Below are 14,070 nucleotides of genomic sequence, written 5' to 3'. Positions count from 1 at the left end.
CAAATTGAGTCTATATCAGGGGTCTCCAAATTTTTTAACAAAGTGCCAGTGTTCTGTTCTTTAGACATTAAGAGGGCTGGACTACGGCCATCTGAAGTAAAAAATGTCCTAGTGTAAGTGGGAATAGACAATGTCTCTGGATTGTTGGTCAATGGGAGTAAAAAAATGACACATCACCTGTGGTCAGTAGGAGGAGGAATAGTGCCCCATCATTGGTGTCAGTGGGAGGAATTGTGCCCTATCCCTGGTATTAATGGAAGGAATAGTGCCCCAATATTGGTGTCAGTGGTAGAAATAATGCCCCATCATTGGTGTCACTGAAAGAAATAGTGCCCCATCTTTGGTGTCAGTGGCAGGAATAGTACCCCATCATTGGTGTCAGTGGGAGGAATAGTGTCCCATCATTGGTGTCAATGGGAGGAATAGTGTCTCATTGTTGGTGTTAGTGGGAGGAATAGGGCCACATCGTTGCTATCAGTGGGATGAATTGTGACCAAAGGGCTGGATAAAGCCAAGCAAAGGGCCACATCTGGCTCCAGGTCGCTGTGTGGAGAGCACTGTTCTAGTGTCATCCGAAAAGCAGTTCCTCCATTAATTCCACAGGTAATGTATAGGCCTTGTTGCCCTCTTCTGATTTGGGGATCCTTAAACTCAATGGTTGCAACAAAAACAGAAGAGAGGGTGTATCAGCCTTGTACATTACCATAAAAACTTTTGATATAAAATGAAAAAGATTCCAATATACTCACAAAAGTAAGTATAGTCAGGCACATCAATAAAATTTAATAACCGATCTGATAACAATACTCAAGTGATGCCCATCAACTGGGAGTGGGGCTTATGCGTTTCAAGGACAGTGCTCTAATGAAGAGGCTTTTAGTTAGTGGGAGTAGGAGAAAAAGTGCCCCATTATTGGTGTTAGTGGGAGGAATATTGTCATATCATTGATATAACTGGCAGGATTTATGCCCCACTCTTGGTGTCAGTGAAAGGAATAGTGTCCCAGGGGCTGCATAAGGCTAGCAAAGGGCCACATCTGGCCCATGGACTACAGTTTGGTGACCCCTGGTCTACAGTAGATGCTTACTGCCGTTGTTATACCTGCAATTTTTTTGTCTTTAGTACCTTGAGTTTCTGTTGCTACTTCTTATCTATGCCCATAGACAGTAGACAATGGAGCAGAGTACTCTTAACTCCTTGTTAGGCACCGATAGTGCCGAAACTGTGTAATGTTTCAATTTTTTGTGTTTTTCTTAAGACACCTTTTGTACTTTTTTGTATAATTTTGCATTAAAATCTAAACTAATACAAAAGAATGAAATAAATAAATACATAAATAAATAAAAGCAGGCTTTGGCTATACATACACTTCAAAATGAATAATATATCTGATGATAGGTCCACTTAAAAAAAACTGAATACTGGAAGACCCAAACCAGTTTAGAAATTTCTTTAGTACATCAGCCCTTTCATGGATCCATCGTAAAACAGATCCGCTAAATTGGTAAATCATAAATGAAGCAGTTGCTCCTTTTCTGTTCTACTGCGGTCATTTCCTTCCTCGCCTCATTTTTGGATACATTGCTGATACGTCTGCTGCATCTAACTGAAATGTCATGGACAGATGACACCATCAAAGAGGTCATTGGAAGGCTGTGCATTCCGCTAAGAATCTATGTTCAGAGCCTAGCGAGGAAGGCAAAAATCAGTGAGTAAGGGGAACTAGAAATTATCATCTCGAGTCTTGAAGGAGCTAAAAGCAACGAGTCTGGACAGGGCCTTCTGAGTTATACAGATGTGCTGACAAGACCACTTAGTGGTGACAGTATTAATTCCCACAGCTGGGACATGCTGCCTATTCCTAGGGACAACCATCAGGGGTGAGCTGGACACAAATTGGAGGCTGAAAATGAGAACTCATTCTAAGACACAGTGGGGAGAGAAGAGGTATTTACAAACCTAAAGCAATACAGACGCTGAAAAGGCTTGTGTACAAGATTGGGTACTGGAAAAATACATTTATTTAGATGCGATTATTATTTTGAACACACTACAACTACCGTATGCAACTTTAGAGCTAAAAAGAAAAGTGCATGTCATTTTTGCATACATCATATAATAAAAATAAGCGTCCCTTAACCTGTAAAAAAAAAAAAAAGTGTCCCTCACTTTGTAAATTATTGTGTAAAATGGAGAGAGCATGAAATTATTCAGTTTTGAAATTACATAGTTTTATATAGTGTAACAGATGAGGTGTATGGGAGAGGAACTGAGGGCCAATGAGGCCAACCAACAAAGTAAAGCAGGCCATAGGCATATAAATGTTGAAAAAAAAATTGAAAAGATTATTCCATCCACACTATGCAATGGAGATGAACGAATCTCCCTCTGCAGTTGCTGGTATTGTATTCCGACAGCTTGCCCCACTGGCTGTCAAAATATCTGACCAGGGGCTGCATCTGATTGGATACAGCTATTGTTCAATTTTCTGCCTGGCTCCTTAGATTTCTCAGTCGAGGAATGTCAGGTTGGAGGCAGCCAACAGGACCACCCACTGAACTGTTGACTGGGTCATCCGGAATTTGAACAGTACAATACTACAACTACAATAGCCGTGGTTTTAGTGTAGATTTTAGAGATTTCCCATTACTTCCTGTCCCATAGCCAAAAAAGGAAGTGAGAGTAAATCCCTCCAACATGAGGGGATCCCAGGGTGTCACCAGAACTATTGTCCCCATTAGAAGATTACTCCTCTATTCCTGTTCTGATGCCAACCCAAAATTTTGGATTTTCATTTACTTTCACTTTTGATGATAATCGTAAACAGGACAAATAGAGAGGGCGAATCTTCCTAATGGGGGCACAGACAGCAATAACAACTGGCGGGTGTTCTAATCCCTCACAATTCTATCCAAAACTTTAAAAAAAGTTTTGCCTTTAGATATACTTTAACTTAAACAAGTACCTTCTATTGCTCCGAGCCTTCTACAAATCTCCAAATTCCTTTGATTTTGCTGCTATGATCTGACTTTCTGTTGGAGGTTGGCTACATTTGTTCTCTATGGTCCCACTGTATGTAGGAACATAGCCACCCTCTCTTGCTCACACCTGAGATGGACTATGGGATTTGAAGTGTGCTTAGAGAAGTACACATGACCCCAACTAATGTCCAGGGGCGCGGAAGCCTCCTTGGACTATCTGTTGTCAGACGTAAGTGTCTCAGGTTTGCAAACAAGGAACACACCTTTTTTATTATTATTATTATTATAATTATACAGTATTTATAAAGCGCCAATAGTTCGCTCAGCGCTGTACATTACAAAGGGGGACAGAACAATACCAATACAATGCAAAACATGAGGGAATTGAGGGCCCTGCTCTTTCGAGCTTACAATCTAGGAGAAGGGCCAGTTCACACTACATGCGTTTCAGTTGCTTTTTTTATGCAACCAAAATGCACAGAAAGTAGGCTATATGGTTGTCAATGTCATAGTTCACATCAGTGCTTGCAGTTCCAGTGCGTTCCGGTTGCAGAAAAAAAGTAGAAATGGCTGCATTTGTCCTGCACATAACTGTACTGGAACGCAGTAAAATGTATCAAAAACATACTGAAACACACAAATTCACTGCAATGCACAGGTTCCTATTTAAATGGAAGAAAAAGAGAGGGGGAAATATGAACCGGAACACATGAAAAACGCGCTGAAATGAGTCAAAAACAAATCAAAAACACACTGAAATGCGCCAAAAACATATAAAAAACGTACATGCAAAAACACATCCAGAACGCATCTGGACTGCGTTTCTATGGTGTGAACTGGTCCTAAAAGATTTTACCAGGTGGACTTGAAGGCTTTTGGCCACAGAGTGTTGTGGGCTGTGGAGTAGTGCCTGGACCTGAAGGTGGTTGCAGTGTCTCCCTCCTTTCATGGCCATAGTTTTGGGACATCCTAAGTAGCCATGATTATACAAAAAAATGGCAACCACCCCAACCTATAACAAGCTTTTGCGGCAAGGAACATATAGAAGGGCAATGCAAAACAAACAAAAATTCCCAGCTCACTTACCAGCCAGCCTGCAACAAAACTGAATTGACCCTGTCTAACAGTTCACGTAAAAAACAAGGGGTTTAGTTGCACACATATGCAAATATATGTATATTTTGCAGTGGCCACATCAAGGCACCCCAGTGTACTGCAGTCCTAATTCTATAATTCTGAGAGTTTCCAAAGTTGGAGCACCCCTCCTTAAAAGTACAAGGACACATGCGACACCCAGCAATGACTGATTATCCAACAGCACTAAAGTCAGCAGACAAAACCAGTCCCTGTAATAATGAAGTCAGTAATAAAGAAGGTTTTTGGTAGTGCAGGGGTCTCCAAAATTTCTAAACCAAGGGCCAGTTTACTGTCCTTCAGGTTTTAGGGGGGACACACTGGCAAGTGGGAGTAGGAAACACCCTATCGTTAGTTATATTGGGAGAAATAGTGCCCCACCTTTGGTGTCAGTGGGAGGAATAATGTCCCATTATTGGTGCCAGAGAGAGGACTAGTGCGCCATCATTTGTGTCAGTGGGAGGAATTGTGCCCCATCACAGGTATCAGTGGGAAGAATAGTGCCTCATCTTTGGTGTTAGAGGGAGAGATATTGCCCCGTCATTGGTCTCAGTAGGAGGAAAAGTGCCCCATCATTGGTGTCAGTGGGAAGAATAGTGCTTCATCATTGGTGTCAGTGGGAGGAATAGTGCCCTATCATTGGTGTCAGTGGGAGGAATAGTGCCTCATCATTGCTATCAGTGGGAGGAATTGTGCCAAAAGGGCCAGATAAAGGCAAGCAAAGGGCCACATCTGGCCCCCAGGTCACAGTTTGGAGATCACTGTTCTATTGTCGTCCCAGAAGCAGTTCCTCCATGAATTCCACAGGTAATGTTTGGCCTTGTTGCCCTTTTCAGATTGGGGGATCCTTAAACACAATGGCTGGAACAAAAACAGAAGAGAGAGTGCACCAGCCTTGTGCATTACCATAAAAACAATTTATTTAAAATGAAAATAATTCCAATATACTCACAAATGTAAGCAAAGTCAAGCACATCAATAAAATTTAATAACAGTACTCAAGTGATGCCAATCAATTGGGAGTGGAGCTTACCCATTTCAAGGACAGAGCTCTGATGAAGAGGCTTTAATTCCCACACACCACACATATGCATCCTTGGGTGGTAGAAGTTCTGAGAGTGTGCTCACTGCACACTTCCAGCACAGTGACCTAGCTGCCAACCACAGCTAATCACAGTGGTGTCGGGATCAGGCCGACCTTCCCAGCACTTTGGGTGTAAAAACCCAGTAAAAGGGGCTACATGTCAAGTGACTTACATTGTTTTCTGTAATATCTTTTCTGGAAAATGTAAAAAAAAATAAAAATGTGATCATTATACTACCCAGGTGACTACTATCTTCAGAAGAGGATTGGCAATGGCAGCCCACTTGTGCCTTTGATGAAAGGGTTGCTTTATGACTGCTAGCAAATCCAGTGGCCTACAAAAAGAGTTAACTCTGAACACTATTCAAAAGGTAAAATAGGGCCTTTCTGCTCACACCAATAGAAGCACCAATTCAAACATTTGTATGCATAGACATTAGAATGTACAGAGTGCATCATTGTGAAGATGCAGCAGAAGGGTCATTAGAAGTTATAAAGAGCTCAGGTGTCCGTTTATGACACAGAGAATAGCTGCGATTCAACAGATCTCAGCTATTCTCTGGGCATTCACAGTTTATGACACTCAGGAGATCATGTCAGCCCTTTGCTGGAGATCTGTGTTCTCCCTCCAGATTCTCCAGCCCAGAGCTGGAGAATCGGAGGGACCGCAAACTAAGCAGAGATAATTTACCTCTGTTTAGTAAACTGATCTTTTACTGTAATCTCGCGAGATTATAGTAAAATCAGCCATTTTCCAGAGTTTGTAGACTGTTCTCCAGCGTTTGGAGACCGTTCTCCCTTCGTTCGGAGAACTGCTTCATAAACTGCATTCACAGGAGAACTGTGTTCTCCGAGAATGCCGGAGAGCTGAGCAGCGATCTATTACCGCTGGTTCATAAACGGACACCATAGTGAAACTGAACAGAGTAATGATATGTTGCATTCACAGATTATCAACAAGAAAAAATAACTTAGTCCAAAATGCCTAAAGAAACACCCATAAAACAAATCCCATAATGTTTGATGGTTGTTAAGAAAAATTCTTATTTTCATAAGGGGATATACAAGAAAGGAAAAAACTGTTAAAATAAAACATTTCCAGTGAGAAATATTCAGGCTGCCAATTTGACCTCTTTCTGAAATGCTTTTTTTCCCCAAAAGTACATACAGTAGTTGATAAAGTGATGTTTTTACTTAACCAAGTACACCACTCAACCTTATATAACCTCACCAATATTACTCTGCACTTGCCAGTGCAATGCACAGTCAAAGTCTTCTTCATGGGGTCAACATACATGGGATGATATGAATGCCAGCACACAGCAATTCTTCCATATACGCTAGAAGATATACAACAACCCTAAGTTTAATACCAAAAGGATAAGGACGAAGTTTCAGAATAATCAAACATCAATTTCAAATGTAATCTTAAATCCCATCTCTGGTTTACAGCTGAACTCCAGGAAACTTATCTTTGATTTAAAGCTGAGCTTCAGGAGATATCCATTACCATTTATCACCAAAAGAAAGTCCAATTTGTTCCACAAGAAACAAGGTATAATTCACCTGGATACACAAAGTAGTTGCGATGATATGCACAGTTTTGCTAACCCATGTCAAAGTTGAACAATTGTGTTCAGGCATTAAAATTTGTTGTACCCTCTGTCATGAAGGGGTTAAAGAATAAACTTGCATTATTTATTGATGTAATCCAAGAACTCCTCTAACTTCTTTCCTTTGGTTCCCTCCAAACCAAAAGCAAGTTGCCAATGGAATGACCATAGCAAAAAATATCATCCACAGATGGGTTCCCTTTTGTAATGATGTTGAGCTACTCACACCAGCCTTTTACAGACAAGTAAAGGCAAAAATTGTGCCCCCTTCGAAGCTTCGAAGCAGTCCATCTAATAAATATTACAAGTAAACAGAAACTCCACCACCATCAGCAAAAAAGTAGGGTCGTTTTTTTTAATCCCAACCACGGCACCACCTACCTGGAGTTTGCATGCTCTCCCTGTGCCTGCATGGATTTTCCTCCGGGTACACTGGTTTCCTCCCATACTCCAAAGACATGCTGGTAGGTTAATTGGATCCTCTCTAAATTGTCCCTAGTATGTGTATGTATGAATGTGAGTTAGGGACCTTAGATTGTATGCCCCTTGAGGGTTAGGGACTGATGTGAATGTACAATATATATGTAAAGCGCTGCATAAATTGACAGCGCTATATAAGTACCTGTATTAAATAAATAAATATAAAAGACTATAGTTCCACAAAACATTTACCAGAAGTCTTAAGATGGTCCTGTAGTGGCATAAGTGGCAAACAATGGGGGATTGAGAAACTGAGACTGTTACTTTATGAGCAATATGGATCTTTAATAGAGCAGTATATGAAGAAATCGCCCTGTGGCCACATTCATATCAAAGTGGTGCTTTATGTAATTTTTTCATAATTGTATAAAATAACATAAAAAATATAAAATGCAATTTCATATTGCAGTATTTGCAAAGTATACTGAGCTGTTCAATGAGAAAGCCTAGCACTAGATCTGCAACACAAGGGTTCTGCAATGGCAAACTAAGCAGCTGTTATGAAGCATTACGGCAGGTTCACACAAGCAATCGCACAGGAATGCCCTGTTCATGCCCTGTGCAATTTTCAGTGAGATGCAGTTCAGTGAGATGCGTTTCAGACCATTCATTTTGAATGGGCTGAAATCACATTGGACTGCACCACACCAAAAGTAGTGCATGCACTACTTTTAGAAACTCACTGCAACTGGATTGCATGGTACTTTTCTACCTTGTGATCTTGTGTAGGCAAACGCACTGTGTTTGCAACCTGTGTTTTTGGTGTCATTAACTTATTATTGACACCCGCTGCAGATTGCAACTGCAGTGAATTTGGAATGTGGTGAGGGAAGCTTGCCCTTAGCAAATGCTGGAGTCACTTTTTTAAATGGTTTGCAAAATAACAACCCTTGGATGTAAATATTGCCCCTTCTATTTCTTCCTGTAAAAAGTTTGGAGGTTTGGGTTGTAGAGCAAGGACAATTTTCTGTGCATCAATCCACAAAAGTTTGTTTTGTTTGGCTGCAATGAAAAAGGAGTGAATAATAACTAGTCGGGCTGCAAAAAGAAACAAAACCATCTGGTTTAACCAGAAGACAAAATAAAAAAGAGAAAGGATAATTAAATAGAAAACCACAATTTACAGGACCCATAGTTGATCCAGAGGAAGGCAAAAAAAAAAAAAATCCTATAAAGCATGGTTCAATTTGCTCCAGCAGGAAAAAAAATTACTTCCTGGTCCCCAAAGCAATTGGATATTTCCTGGATCAACAGTCTCTGATGTTATAATCTATAAATGTTTCTGAAGGAGTTTATTCCACAGCTTCACAGTTCTTACTGTGAAGAAGCCTTTCCATATGTGGAGTGTGAGGTCACATCTCTTTTCCTCCAGACGTAAAGAGTGCCCCTGTGTCCTCTATGATGATCTTAAAGTGAACAACCTTACATCAAGTTCACTATATGGACCACTTACGTATTTATACATGTTGATAATTTTCCCCCTTAATCTCTTCTTTTCAAGAGAGAATAAAATGAATTCCTCTAATCTTTCCTCATAGCTGAGCTCCTCCATGCCTCTTATCAGTTTGGTTGCCTTTCCCTGCATTTTCTCAAGCTCCACAATATCATTTTTGTGAATTGGTGCCCCAAATTGAACATCTACCAGGCTCAAATGGGGGGTTGAGGTGGGAGCTGCACACAAAAGGTTTTTTCACCTTCAGGCATAGGTAAAAAAACCTTCATCCTTTAGAACCACTTTAAGTCAATGATCTACCAGAACACCCATATCCTTCTCCACCACTGACTCCTTCAGCTGTTGTAATTCTAGCATGTATGATGCATAAATGTCTTTAGCCCCTAAGTGCAAAACTTTACATTTATCAACAATAAACCTAATTTGCCACATAATTAGCCAATTAAATAGTGTATTGGGGTTGGCTTGTAAGTTGAAGACATCCTGTAAGGACAATTTTCCACTGCATGGCTCGGTGTCATCTACAAACACTGAAATGGTATTAAATCTCAAACTCGCATGAAAGAATATGTAAAAAAGCAAGGGTCCCAACACTGAACCTTGGGGTACCCCATTAATAACCATAGACCATTCAGAGTAGGAATCATGAATCACTACTTTCTGAATACAGACAGTTTTCTATCCATTTACAAACTGCATTTTCTAAGCCTGTGTAGACTTACACATTGTACAAATTGTGTCAAATGATTTTTCAAAGTCCAAGTACATTATCCACAGCCACTCCTTTGTCTACATTTTCCTTGAGAGAAGGACCTTCAGTGTTAACCATTATTATTAAGTTTGCAATGTAAAAGGCAATTCCAAAATGCAGTGTTTGTGGAGTATGCCGAGTTGTTTAGTGAGAAAGCCTAGCACTAGATCTGCTAACACATTAGCTGTGTGTGGGTAACTGTGTCAAATGCTATTTTTTTTTCTTTCAACATTTTTTTATTAACGTGTTAAAGAATACAGAAAACAGCCACATACGAATGTATAGGCAATGTCGATATATCAGTACATTCCAGAACAATAATCATGTCAAATGCTTTTTAAAGTCCTAGCCCACTATATCCACAGCCACTCCTTTGTCTAATTTTTCCTTGAGAGAAGGACCCTCAGTGTTAACCGTTATTATTAGGTTTGCAATGTAAAAGGCAATTCCTTGATGCAGTGTTTTCAGAGTATGCTGAGATGTTCAGTGAGAAAGCCTAGCACTTGATCTGCTAACACATTAGCCAAGTGTAGGGAACTGTATCAAATGCTTTTTTAAAGCCCAAGCACACTATATCCACAGCCACTCCTTTGTCTAAGTTTTTACTTGAGAGAATGACCCACAATAATAAAGATTATTATTAGGTTTGCAATGTAAAAGGCAATTCCATGATGCAGTGTTTGCAGAGTACACTGAGTTGTTCAGTGAGAAAGCCTAGCATTAGATCTACTAACACATTAGCCATGTGTCGGTAACTGTGTCAAATGCCTTTTATTTCTTTCAATAATTTTTTATTAAAGTTTTAAAGGATACAGGAAACAGTCACATACAAATGTATTTGCAGGGTTGATATATCAGTATATTCCAGAACAATAATCATGTCAAATGCTTTTTAAAGTCCTAGCCCACTATATCCACAGCCACTCCTTTGTCTAAATTTTTGCTTGAGAGAATGACCCTCAGTGTTAACCATTATTATTAGGTTTGCAATGTAAAAGGCAATTCCATGATGCAGTGTTTGCAGCTGAGTTGTTCAATGAGAAAGCCTAGCACTTATTATTATTATACAGTGTTTATATAGCATCAAAATGTTTGCTCAGCGCTGTACATTAAAGTGGGGGGACAGTACATGAGACAATACAGTAACAACACAATACACAAGGGGTACGAGGGCCCTTCTCTTTCGAGCTTACAATCTAGGAGGGAGGGGGTTGAGGTACAGGAGGAAGTGTCTGTGGGGGATGGAGTGGTAGGAGGAGTGGAGGAGAACGGCTGTTAGGTGAGGGTGGGGTAGGCTTCCCTGAAGAGATGGGTTTTCAGGTTGCACCTGAAGGTGAGGAGGGTAGGTGACAGTCTGATGGATTGGGGTAGGGAGTTCCAGAGGATGGGGGAAGTCCTGGAGAAGTCCTGCAGTCGGGCTTGGGAGTAGGAAACCAGGGAGCTAGAGAGTAGGAGGTCTTGTGAGGAGCGAAGGGCATGGGTAGGGTGGTATTTGGGTATCAGGTCAGCAAGGTAGTTTGGGGCAGCATTATGAATGGTTTTGTATGTCAGAGTTAGTAATTGGAATTTAATGCATTGGGCAATCGGGAGCCAGTGAAGGGATTGGCAGAGGGGGGTGGCAGAAGTGGAGCGGTTGGTGAGGTGGATGAGTCTAGTCGCTGAGTTCAGGATAGACTGGAGCTGGGATAGCGTGTGTTGGGGTAGGCCGGTGAGAAGGGAGTTGCAGTAGTCTAGGCGTGAGATAATAAGGGAGTGTACGAGTTGTTTAGTGGTGACTGGGGTGAGGAACATACGTATCTTGGAGATGTTGCGGAGGTGGAGCCTGCATGAATTTGATAGTGATTGGACATGAGGTTGGAAGGAAAGGTTTGAGTCCAGAGTGACACCTAGGACTTTGGCGTATGGGGTGGGATTGATGGTGGCGTTGTTAGTCATGATGGAGAGGATGGGGGGGGGGCGCGGGCTGGGGGGAAAACTAGGAGCTTGGTTTTGGAAAGGTTTAACTTGAGGAAATGGAGCGACATTCAGTCTGATATGTCGTTTAGGAGGTGGGTGATGCAGGCGGAGAGTGAGGGGGTGAGGTGAGGGGTGGAGACGTAAATTTGCGTGTCATCGGCATAGAGGTGATAGTTGAAGCCGTGGGAGTGTATCAGTTTGCAAAGGGAGGAGGTGTAGATGGAGAAGAGAAGGGGTCCAAGGACAGAGCCTTAAGGGACCCCAACAGAGAGGGGGAGAGAGGGGGAGGTGGCAGCGTTATAGGTAACGCTGAAGGAGCGTTGGGATAGGTAAGAGGAGAACCAGGAGAGAGCAGAGTCCCTGATGCCAAGAGAGTGTAGTTTAGTAAGGAGGAGGGGGTGGTTGACTGTGTCGAAGGCTGCGGAGAGGTCGAGGAGTAGGAGGACTGAGTAGTGGCCATTAACTTTGGCGGTTAGCAGGTCGTTAGTGATTTAAGTAGGGCGGTTTCGGTGGAGTGTAGGGGACGGAAGCCAGACTGTAGTGGATCGAGGAGGTTGTTGTCAGTGAGGTGGGTGCTTAGGCGATTGTAGACTAAGCACTCAAGGAGCTTGGAAGTGAGTGGCAGCAGGGAGATGGGTCTAAGGTTGTTCAGGTCAGTGGGGTCCAGGGAGGGTTTTTTGAGTATGGGGGTGATGTGCGTGTGCTTTAGGGTGGAGGGGAATGCACCAGTTGAGAGGGAGAGATTGAAGATGTGGGTGAGGGAGCGAATGATGGAGGAGGGAGCACTTGATCTGCTAACACATTAGCCAAGTGTAGGAAATTGTGTCAAATGCTTTTTTAAAGCCCAAGCACACTATATCCACAACCACTCCATTGTCTAAGTTTTTGCTTGAGAGAATGACCCTCATTAACAAAGATTATTATTAGGTTTGCAATGTAAAAGGCAATTCCATGATGCAGTGTTTGCAGAATATTCTCACATTAGTGAGAAAGCCTAGCACAAGATCTACTAGCACATTAGCCATGTGTGGGTAACTGTCTCAAATGCTTTTTTTTCATTCGATAACTTTTTATTAAAGTTTTAAAGGATACAGGAAACAGTCACATACAAATGTATTTGCAAGGTTGCTATATCAGTATATTCCAGAACATGCATAATCATGTCAATGCTTTTTTAAAGTCCAAGCGCACTAAATCCACAGCCACCCCTTTGTCTAAATTTTTGCTTGAGAGAATGACCCTCGATAATAAAGATTATTATTAGGTTTGCAATGTAAAAGGCAATTCTATGATGCAGTGTTTGCAGAGTATGCTGAGTCGTTCAGTGAGAAAGCCCAGCACTAGATCTGCTAAACATTGACTCTGCAACAGCAGTTTCAGCAGCTGCTATGCAGCATTATCCCCTGCTGGAGTCTGTAAATGGTTTGCAAAATAATATCCCCTGTTGTTATCATTACCCCCCTCTCCTTCTTGCTGAAAAAAAGTCAAAGCTTGGGTTGAAAAGCGAGGAATCCTTTCTGTGCATCAGTCCTCAAAACCAGCTTTGGTTTGTCTGGTTGCAATGGAAAAGGAGTGAGGAGTAGTGTTGGTGAGAAAATTGCCCCGGGTGTCATTTTTTATGACCATTATTATTAGGTGTGCAATATATGCCACTGGCAACCAGTGAAGTGCCGCTGGGACTGGGGCTCCATTTCACTCCGAGGCTTTGTTATTTATAGTTATGTGTCTGCTCCTAACTATAGCACCTGATTCACAACCCAGCTTGCTGGTTCCAACATATATAAGTGTTAAAAGGCAGTGCCCATTGCTCCTGGGTGTACCACCTTTAGTACATTCAATAGGCAAAGAAACAAGAAGACACACCGCTTACTGTTTTATTGAGCATAAATTTCACAGCATGTTTTAAATGAAACCCTTTATTGGGCCCCCTTGTTTCATTTGCACAACACTAGCCCTGCACCTGCTAGTTGCTCCTGAGTTATAAATCCACATGGACATCCTCTCTGCTGACACGTCCTTCCTCCGACTCATTCAGCTGTGTATGTGTAATCTGATGTTCTAATGATCATGTCTATTCTCCCACACAGCATAGTAGTAAACCAGCCTGATGGTTAGGCGGCTCTGTTGCACTGGACTCAATGCCTGCTGGTAGAAGATTATGAATATAAAAATTAATAAGCTGTCTTTCATATTAACCTGCTTAAGAAGAAATAATTTTTTTTTTAGCTAATTAAAGTGAACCTGTGCTTTACCCATGCAGATTGACCACACTTGCCAGCTGCACATACAGTCTTTATTTCGCTGCCCCAACACTTGAGTTGCCGGAAGACAGTCTTTAGACCCAGTTCATTTATTTATTTATTACAGGTACTTATAGAGCGCTGTTAATTTACTCAGTGCTCTACACATACAGCATATTGTACAGTCACATCAGTCCCTAAACTCCAATTTGCAATCTGGAACTTATCCGTGGCTTCTTCATTCCTGGCAGCCATATGGAGTAGGGTTTGTGCAAAATAAAGGTATGTGAAGCAGAGGACGGTGGCAGTTCAGTAAGCCTCTTCTTTTTGTCCTGAATGGGCAAATCATAGGCTCTTTTTGCTAAAGAAAAAACTAAA

The sequence above is a fragment of the Staurois parvus genome, unplaced genomic scaffold, assembly GCF_062004578.1.
Source record: "Staurois parvus isolate SC_StPar_1 unplaced genomic scaffold, SC_StPar_1.0 ptg000151l, whole genome shotgun sequence".
In the NCBI taxonomy this organism is placed as follows: domain Eukaryota; kingdom Metazoa; phylum Chordata; class Amphibia; order Anura; family Ranidae; genus Staurois; species Staurois parvus.
This window is presented reverse-complemented; position numbering follows the sequence as displayed.